An 11,000-nucleotide genomic window follows, 5' to 3' on the forward strand; every position below is an offset into this window, starting at 1 on the left:
CAAAAAAAAAAAAAAACTGAAAATACATGCCCACACAAAAACGTGTACATGAATGTTCGTGGCAGCATTATTCATAATAGCCAGAACCCTAATGGCCATCAACTGATGAATGGATAAACAAAACGTGGTGTATCCATACACTGGAATCTCATTCAGCCATGAAGTACTGACACCTGCTACAATATGGGGGAGCCTTGAAAATATTGTGCTAAGTGAAAGACATAAGTCACAAAGGACACATATTCTACAATTCCATTTATATTAAATATCCAGGGCCGGGCGCGGTGGCTCACGCTTGTAATCCCAGCACTTTGGGAGGCCGAGGCGGGCGGATCACGAGGTCAGGAGATCGAGACCACGGTGAAACCCCGTCTCTACTAAAAATACAAAAAAAAAAAAAAAAAAATTAGCCGGGCGTGGTGGCGGGCGCCTGTAGTCCCAGCTACTCGGAGAGGCTGAGGCAGGAGAACGGCGTGAACCCGGGAGGCAGAGCTTGCAGTGAGCCAAGATTGCACCACTGCACTCCAGCCTGGGTGACAGAGCGAGACTCCGTCCCCAAAAAAAAAAAAAAAAAAAAAAAAGTCCAGAATAGGCAAATCTATAGAGGCAGAATGTAGATTAGTGGCTGCCGGGGGTTGGGGAGGGGAGAAAGGGAAGTGACTGCTAATGGGTACAGGGTTTCTCTTGTACTGATGAAAACGTTCTGGAATTGGTGGTGATGGTTGCACAACTCTGAATTGTACTAGAAACCACTGAAGTATTCTCTTTAAATGGGTGAATTTTATGGCATATGAAAATGTTGCAATAAATCAAACACACATGGCTGGTTACAGGTCACGCCTGTAACCCCAGCACTTTAGGAGGTCAAGGTGGGAGAATCGTTTGAGCTGGGGAGGTTGAGGCTGCAGAGAGCTGTGACCATGCCACTGCACTCCAGCCTCGGTGACAGAGTGAGTGAGACCTTGTCTCAAACAAACACACACACACACACACACACACACACGTGCAGGTACCTCATTCTCTCAGGAGCTGAACTCGGTGCTGGCACAGGGCACCACATAATCCTAACATCTTCTTTTGTGACTAACATTTCTGCACATCTCTCACCTTATGTCTTCAAAACAAAGGCAACGAAATCCGAACGCTGTAAAGGTGTGTGGGTTGCCGCACAACCAATGTTGCTGATGAACTCTGCTTTAGAATACAGGGAAGATTTCAGCAGAGAATTGTTTCAGTAAAAGAAAAGACAAATGAATTAATTTGTCAAACCCTTTTATATAAGCACAACTTATCTTTCACCAGAAGGGCTGAGTGTTCGTTTTCTTCCTTCCCTTCCTGTTTCAAACACGACTATGGAAGTATTCGTCGACTACCAGAGCATTCTTAACTGTTGTGCATAGTAGTTGAGGAATATTTTCAATATCGAATAATTTGTATTATGGAGCCAGGCATGCTGGCACATGCCTGTAATCCCAGCTACTTGGGAGGCTGAGGTGGGAGGATAATTTGAGGCCAGAAATTTGAGACCAGCCTGGGCATAGTGAATAGTGAGACCCTCTATGAAATTTTAAAATAATAATAAAGAGTATGGTGCTTAGCAAAATACCTAAAAAAAAAAATAATTCTTATTACTCTTAAATTAGTAAATATGTAGGCCTAGATGTAAATGCATAAAGCTCAATTATTTATTCTTTACATTGGCTGCAAGGTAAATACTAGATATTGAATACTAGAATTGGAAATAGTTTTATTTTTGTGAAAACATGTAACAAAATTTAAATTTTTGTAAAATCAAATTTAAAATAATTGTCTTTATTCAAAAAACTTGCTTTCAATTTTTTATATTCATTTATTTAAACCAACATTTTGCCTTTTATTTTAATAGATAAGTTGATGCCTTTGGCTATTCAGATTGTTATAACAAATTATCTTGATTGGGTAATTTATAAACAACAGAAATTTCTTGCTCACAGCTCTGGAGGCTGAGAAGTCCAAGATCCAGGCACCAGCAGATTCAGTGTCTGATGAGGGCCTATTCCTCATAGCTGGTGCCTTCTATGCGTCCTCACATGGCGGAAGAGGGGAACAAGCTCCCTCAGACCTCTTTTTTCGTCTCTCTTTTTAATCTTTTTTTTAATTTTTAATTTTTCTGGGTACATAGTAGGTGTACATATTTGTGGGTTACATGAGATATAAGAGCTGAGTGATACAGGCATGCTGTACACAATAATCACATCAGGGTAAATGGGGTATCCATCACCTCAAGCATTTATCCTTTGTGTTACAAACAATCCAATTATATTGTTTTAGGCTTTTTTGTTGCTCCTTTTTTTTTTTTTTTTTTTTTTTTTTGAGACAGGGTCACCCAGGCTGCAGTGCAGTGGAGCAATCTTGGCTCACTGCAGCCTCAACCTCCCAGGCTCAAGCGATCCTCCCACCTCTCAGCCCCCTGAGTAGCTAGGACTACAGACACGCACCGCCACACCCTGCTAATTTTTGTGTGTTTTTTGTAGAAACAGGGTTTTGCCATGTTGCCTAGGTTTTGTTATTTTTAAATGTATAATTTTTTTTTTTTACTATATTTGCCCTGTCGTGCTAGCAAATACTAGATCTTATTCATTCTTTTTTTTTTTTTGAGATGGAGTCTCGCTGTGTCGCCCAGGCTGGAGTGCAGTGGCGCAATCTCAGCTCACTGCAACCTCCACCTCCCGGGTTCAAGCGATTCTCATGCCTCAGCCTCCCAAGTAGCTGGGACTACAGGCATGCGCCGTCACGCCCGGCTAATTTTTGTATTTTCAGTAGAGACGGGGTTTTGCCCTGTTGGCCAGGCTTGTCTTGAGCTCCTGACTTCAGCTGATCCACCCGCCTCAGCCTCCCAAAGTGCTGGGATTACAGGCGTGAGCCACTTCACCCAGCCTTAATTTCTTAATGTTTTACATTTATTTCAATGTATATTTTAATGAAAAATATTCAGATTCTATACTTTTTAGAAAAAATGACTTTTATACTTTTATCTAGATCATTACTATCAACAGCACACAAATTAGGTGAAGATCTTCATCAAATTAATATAATTTGTGATTTTCTAAAATAAAGGCAAGAAAAATAAATGTTATGGAAAAATAGAATAATTTATAAGTGACATGTACCTTCATTACTCATGCAATCATCTCTGGCACATTAACAGAACATTTAGACCTATACAACAATAAATCAATTTTGATATGTTGGTAACTTTGAGTTACATATTTTTTGGCTTTGTCATTATAAAGGTATATTTGTCAAAGTAGGAGGTTAGAATATATATACATATATATGAATATATATGTGAATATATGAGTATATATATATATATTTTTTTTTTTTTTTTTGAGACAGAGTCTCACTTTGTTGCCCAGACTGGACTGCAGTGTTGCAATCTTGGTTCACTGCAAACCTCTACCTCCCCAGTTCAAGTGATTCTCCTGCCTCAGCCTCCCGAGTAGCTGGGATTACAGGCATGAGCCACCACGCCCAGCTAATTTTTGTATTTTCAGTAAAGATGGGGTTTTACCATGTTGGCCGGGCTGGTCTCGAACTCCTGATCTCAGGCAATCCACCTGCCTTGGCCTCCCAAAGTGCCGGGATTACAGGCGTGAGCCACTGCACCCAGCCACATTTTATTTATTTAACAGTTTGTTAGTTTTATTTATAACTTTTTTTTTGAGATAGGGTCTCACTATGTTGTTCAGGCTGAACTCAAACACCTGGGCTCAAGCGACCCTCCCACCTCAGCCCTCCTAGTGGATAAGAGTACAGGTGTGATCCTGGCTTATTTATAATTTTTGAATGTTTAGACATCTAGTATGTAGGCCTCTTGCTCCAGCCCCACAAATGTGAGGGGCAGGTCCACAGGCCACACCTCAGACTCTTACTAGGGATCATGGAAGGAAAGCACAAGGCCAAGGGAAACAGGTCCAGCTACTAGAGATGGCGCTACTCTCAGGGCCCCAGGCCCACCACCACGATGAGCTCCCAGCCAGCCCACAGAGGAAATAAAGAGGTTCCCCAGTAGCCAGGGAGAACCCACCTTCCCAATTGAAGAGCATTCTTTTCCCAGGATTATGGATCCTTCCTGAGAAACCCCAGCCCTACCAAGAGAGGGTGCTCTTGCTCTATGGCCCCAAGTACAGCAGCCCACAATATTCATTCATCTTTCATTCAATCGGCAGGGATTGGCCAGGTGCTGTGTGAGCTAGACACTGGAGAAGCATAGTGCTTGCCCTCATGCTGCCTACAGTCCAGTGGGAGACAGACAACATGAGCACAAACAGGCCACCTGCAGCCCATACCATTCAGGCACGACTGCACTGGGTCCAGACAGCTCTGGCTTTAGTCTGTCCTCCAAGACGAAGTATGAGCACGTCACATCCGTGGGTCCTACCAGCAGTTCTTGTCACCTCAGCTCTGGACACCCCACAAACCACTGGCCTACAAGAACACTCAATCCCACAAGACAAACAGCAGTCTGCAGCTCAGCATCCTCTAAATTCCTACAGATTCAATAAATAGTTTTCCTTCCCCCAGCTCCCCAAAAGTGAGGATGGGCCGGGCATGGTGGCTCACGCTTATAATCTCAGCACTTTGGGAGGCCAAAGTGGACAGATCACTTAAGGACAGGAGTTTGAGACCAGCCTGGCCAACATGGGGAAACCCCATCTCTAAAAAACACAAAAAAAATTAGCCAGGCGTGGTGGCGCATGGTACTCAGGAGGCTGAGGCAGAAGAATCGCTCGAACCCAGGAGGTGGAGATTGCAGTGAACCAAGATCGTGCCACTGCACTCCAGCCTGGGCAAATTCTGTCCCAAAAAAAAAAGTGAGAATGGCTCAGAGGCAGAGCTCCAGCTCAGTTATGCACAAGAGATGATGTTGCCAAACAGAATGGTGGATCAAAGCTAGTGCACTCAGGTATCCTGGGACTGCGTTCTGCCCAAGCACTGGGTAAGTGCTTACTTCATATGTGTGTAATGAAAGGGCTCCTTTGGGCAATTTTTCTGAAACGAAGAGACTCCCTGATCCTAAAGGGAATTGATCTCACCACCTCTAAATATAAAAATTCCTTGCAACTTTTCCATAGCAGTTTTTCCCTTTTCAGTTTACCAAGTTTTCAAAAATCTGAAGGTTGGGTCTCGGCCAGGTACCCTGTTCCAGTCTGAGTGATGGAATCTCTTCCCGTTAGGGAAGAAGCACGCTTCGAGAGCCAACATGAAACCACTCCAAATACAGCACATAGGACGCCCATGTAAAGACAGGAAAACTCCAGAGTCATCCGTATCAAGGTGATCTCACCAAGGGAGGAGGCAAAAGAGAGATCAGAAGGCAGGGCCTGAGGAGCACCTGTATCTCTAGAACAAGAAGAGAGGATGTTGGGAAAAGCTGAGTGTTGGGAGAAGCTGAGGCAGGGTTTGCATGTCTGACACAACGTAAAAGAGTCTTGGAACATGTCCGGGGTCCAGGGTCTAAAACCCCTTGTGGCCTTTGGAACACGAAGCTCTGTGCTAAAGGGTGGAAGGCTACCCTGACGCACCATAATCTAAGCCCAGGGCATAAAATCCCTCGTGGCTTGGATAGAATCCAGGGCTCATGACTCTGGAATGTGTCTAGACTTGGTGGCTCCTTGCTCTCCCAGGATCAATTGTATCTTGAGTTAGAAGGACCTGCTCCCCATTATCTCAAGTAGCAGAAAATGTTCCTTATAAATGCTAAACCATCACAGCTGTAGATCATGTGCCTGCCCTTTTGACCTCCACATTCTCACCACCTGTTTCTTTGTTGGATTACCAATAAATACCATGGAGTCCCAGAGCTCAGGGCCTTTGCAGCCTCCACAATCTCCCTGGTCCCACCTTTCTCTCTCGAACTGTCTTCTTCTCAATCCTTTGACTTTGCTGGACTTTGTCACCCCTACGACCTGGTGTTGGGTCTGATCACCCCAACAAGAGGAGGAGTCAGAAATAGAAAAGGCAGGAAAAGAAAGCCAGGAGAACCAAAAAAGTGAATTCAAGAGAGAGGGAGTGGAGTGGGTGAGTGGGTCGGCTGATGCAGACTGGTCATGAGGGAGAACTAAAGACACTGTCAGTGGTGGGTGATCTTCAAGAAGCAGTTTCAGTAGAGACAGGAGCAGAGGTCAAATTGCACAGTGTTCAGGAGTAAAGGGGACAAAATAACTGAGACGATACTGGAGGGGTCAGCAGAAGGAAAGCTGTTTCAGGACAGGGGAGGATGGAGAAACTGGAAAACATGAGAGAGGGGGGCTAGTTAATGTGGCAGGGCCACAGATGGGGGTAGGCACTAGTGAGCAGCTAAACATGGAAAGACCCACCACCGAGGCAGGAGGAAGGGACGAGAGGAGGAGAATGGGGTTGAGGAGATAAGGCAGGGACATAGGCTAGGGCTCAGCCGCTCTGGCTTTCATCACCTGCTCAGCTTCCTGATGCCTGGAAAAGAGACAACATCAATGTGGCCACACCACCGCTGTGTGTCTGGGACCTGAGCTAATGGATCCATGTGCCCCAGAGCCCAGGCTCTTTCATGGTCCTAATTATGGCCTCCTGACCAGTGGTGGATTCACTCTCTTATTCACTTTTTCAACATTTACTGCCCACTGGCCACATGAGAAATGCTAGGAGTTGCATCAGTAAGAGGGACCAGAGAGCTCAGAGGGTTGCAGGGAGGACAGTTACATAGACTTTCCCAGGAGATGGTGAGACTAGACAGAGCATGCTGCAGAATTCCAGAGCAAGGACACCTCACCTTGGGGAAGGAGTAGCAAAGCCAGAGAATGAAGTGACACGGAACCAAAGCAAGAGGAAGAGTTGGCCAGGAGAGCAGAAGGGGCAAGAGCGTTCCAGGAGAGAAACAGTACACACAAAGGCACAAAGGTAAGCAAAGGTGAGCAGAAGCCTGGCAAGCCCTAGGAACTGGGAGCAAAATGTTCAGAATGCTACTCAGAGGCTGAGGTGGGAGGACTCCTGAGGCCAGGAGTTTGAGACCAGCCTGGGCAACATAGCAAGACCCAGACTCCCTCTCAAAAAAAAGTTCAGAATGGAGAGCACAGCACCAAAATGGTCATCCAAGGGGTGAGACCAAAGCCATAGTAAAAGGGCCTGCCCAGGTTATTCAGCAAAAAGTACCAAATAACATGAAATAAGGACCTAATTATGGGCAGACAGCCATAGGTCACTATATCCAAAGACCAAAATTGTGTACATTGTGTACTGAATAAAATCCATAACCCTTGCCAGGAGTTGGGGCAGGGGTGACTGCAGTGGCTAAATCAGTGACCAGCAGAAACATGGACTCCTGGAAGTAAAGGTGGGTCCCAGGAAGTCACAGCATCAAGATATGGAGCTGACCATCCATCCGGCCAGCACTAGGCAAGGTCAAACCCCTCCCTGAGATGTAAGTGGAGGAAACCCAGGCTCAGGTGAGTCAAACTACCCCGAGAAAGAGGGTGGAAGAATGAGGGCATACATGAGGTGGCACTGCTGTGTGCCCCAAGCTCCTTTCATCTCCTGTCACACCTGGGTGGGTCCCAATGGCAACAACTACAAAGGGAAGGGTGACGATGGCCTGCTTGGCTTGCAGGAGTCAGCTCATCTAATTTCATAGACTCTGCAAGTCACTGTCACATCACTTCACCCTCTCTCCTCCTGAAGGCATTATCATCCATATTATCACACGGTTGTATTTTCTTGTCTGTTACCCCTACTGATCTGTGAGCTCCCCAAAGGCAAGGGCTGGGTTTTGTTCAACCTTATATGTCCTGATTCATGTATAATCAGTGATAGATACTCCTTGGTTAAATGAATGAATGAATGGGCTCTGAGCTCCATACTAGGTTTGGCTTAATGGAAGTTGACCATAATTGACAATACCAATTTTTGAGCTGGTCAAGTTCAATCCCACCAGATGTCATGAAAATGGAGCCCATGAAGAATGATTGACGGAAGGAAACCAGGTATGACCAAGGCTTAAGTTGCACCTCACTCATGCTTACATGGCCTATACATCCTGAGTGTGGACCTTCCAGATTCACCTCTGTTGTCAAACAAAAAACTACCTGTGGCCATGGTGGGAAGGGGTTCGAGTCCTGAGGTGTGCTGAGGAGCCACTCACTTGGGGCCCCAGGGCCACCAAAGGACACACTGAGCCTGTGCAGGGCTGATTTTGGTTGGCCACACTCCCAGTTCAAGGTAGGCTCGACCATTCATCGTTGATCCCATTCATAGGGCCCACACCCAGAGCAGGTGAGAGAAGCTTCTGGGAGGGCCCCTGGAACCCTGGAGGACCAGCCTGTGGGCATATTGCAAGTCTGGGCCAGCCAGACATGCTGAGAGGAGACAAAAGAACAGGGGTGGAGATGGGAGAGCCCCGGGCACACCAGCCTGAGATCCACATTACACAGACATGGCGTCAGCATTTTGCCCTTCACACCTTCATGTCTATTTCCATGTTTCCCCTTTATTTCTTAATAAGAATTCCTTTTCCAAAACTGCCAGCTTTATCTCACATATACCAAAGAGTAAGGGGGAGAAGACACTAAAAATGGAATAGAAGTTCAATCCCAGGCCCAACTCCACTGTCTTGGGCTGTGTGATTTGAGGTCAGGGGAAAAGGAAAAAGTCAGTCCTTGGCCTCTTGCTCCAGGCAAGTGCTGTGCCGCCTAAACAAACCTTCATGTGAGCAGCATTATCCCCTTTGTACAGGCAGGAATCAAGGCTCAGAAAGGTAACCTAACTTGCTCAAGATCCCACAGGTGGATAGTGACAGGTGGGATTGAAATCTGACGCCAAAGTGTGCTGGGCAAAGTCATTTCATCTTTCTGTGTCCCCATTTCTTCAGTTTTAAAATGGAAACGATAATAGGGCTATTGCAAGGATTAGATGAAATAATATATGGGAAAACACGTGGCAAACCGTGAAACATGCCACCATGTTATCTTGCCTTGACCGACTGCTTCCCCACTCACCCTCCCCAAGCAAGGTTCTGAGCCCCTCTCTCTCTAATGCTTTCTTCAAGAGGTGCTGAGAGTAACTTTGCCAAATGGATTCAAGTCCTTGGCCCCCTGCCCTTCCTGGCACACTCAGCCAATACTCAACAGGATTTATAGTGCAGTTCCTGGAACATCCCAGATCTGCTAGAACAATGCCCAATCCAAGCCAGCTGTCCTGAGGACAGCCAGCCACTGCAGCAGAAGAGTTGAGGAGCCAAAGCTACCACTGGCTCAGTTCTAATGTGCCTGGAAATTCACCAAAGGTGTCACAGCAGAAGGACATTGCTGGGCATGTCCCATTTAGCAGACACAGTCAATGCCCAGATGGAAAGCAGCCATGGTGAAGGGCAGGGCCTCCCCCACCTCAGGAATCTCAGCCTCAGCACCCTAGGAACAGCAAGTCCAAGTCTGTTCCCATCTCTCCCACCCCATTGTCCTCTAGCACACAGCATTATTCCCTTCTGGGAAGTGACTCTGTGGCTTCCTCATCCTGGTACAGCTTGATTCACCCAAGCAGGACATGCCAGGTGGAATAGGCAGGTGGCCTGGCCTCTTCAGAGAAGGCTGGACAAACCCAGGAAGCAGGGAACTGGGCTGAGCCGTCTCTGCCCTCCTCCAATAAAGGGCACAGGTTCATGCTCTCTCAGAGACACTTAGGGTGAGGGAAGGGCATGGGGTGGGGAGTCAGAAGCCTTGGAGCCAACTTTTGGCATTGCCAGTCATTGCCGCTTGACCTTGAGCAAACCACTTCCCTTCTCTGAGCCTCAGTTTCCTTGTCTGTGAGCAAGAGGTTTCGAGCTAGATCACTGAGGTCCATTACAATACTCACTTTGTGTGACATCACATATCTAGGTGGTGATCTCTCAGAAAGTCTCACACGGTCCCTAACATAGGCCTTCAACAAGCCCAGAAACTGGAAACTGTTAAAGACACAATAACATAGCAGGAAGCAGGCAGCAGTTTCACCTCTCATCTCCTGGGGGAGCTGTCACCGCCATGAGCTTGGGCTCCCAAAGAACTTGCCTTTGGCTAGATGTTCCTGGGACTCACCTGGAAGAAAATAATTAAAATCCTAAACTGTAAAGGGGGACTCATCACTTCACTTGGCTGTCAGACAACAAGACACTGTCCAGATCCTGAATTAGGCCATGAGAGTGAGAGCTGATCCCCGTCTAATGAAAGTTGTTAAACTCCCTGTCACCTGTTTATCGGGTAGCAAGTGAACAAGACAAATGCCAGCATTCAGCACAGCTCAGCTGCCAGCGGGGATGTCCTGGGCGTGAGAGCTAGTGGCAAGCACGGGGTGCTTGGGTCCTTCCTTCAACATCAGAGAAAAGAAAACTGGGCAAAGAAGACATGTCTCTAGTCCCTTGCAGTGTCAGGCTCCAGGCAGGGAGCTACAGTGAGAAACTGAACCCAGGAATAGACAGGACAGCTTTGCCACCTTGGACAAGTCCCTTTGTCTCTGGGCCTTATTTTACTACCTGTAAAATGAAGATAAAAATAGTATCAGATTGATGCAAGGGATAAAATATAGTCATAGACATGTGCTGTATAAAGGGCACGCAAATGAACTGGGTGATGATGGAAAAACAAAAGAGGTGTAGAATGTGTACAATGGTGCATTGGAGCCAGCTTCAGCCACCTTCTACTGGCTTGCAAGAGCCAACATTTTGCATGTTCAGGGATTTTGCTAGCCAGTTGACATCCCACTGGTAGATTGAAATCAGCCACAGTGGGAATATTTACACTACAGAAATGGTCAAACACTACAAATCAGGGCTGTTTTTCCCCTTCCAGGGAGCTGATTGTTAAACATTTGCCAGCACGCGACTGTGTATGATGAGTAAGAGTAATGCAATGGGAGGCAATTTGTTCTTGCTTCAAACACATTCGCCATAACTTCCTACATCCAAATGACTGTTAACTGCTTCATGACAATAAGCTTAGGAGGTCATATTGTTT

Source organism: Symphalangus syndactylus, chromosome 12 (assembly GCF_028878055.3).
Source record: "Symphalangus syndactylus isolate Jambi chromosome 12, NHGRI_mSymSyn1-v2.1_pri, whole genome shotgun sequence".
NCBI classification, from domain to species: domain Eukaryota; kingdom Metazoa; phylum Chordata; class Mammalia; order Primates; family Hylobatidae; genus Symphalangus; species Symphalangus syndactylus.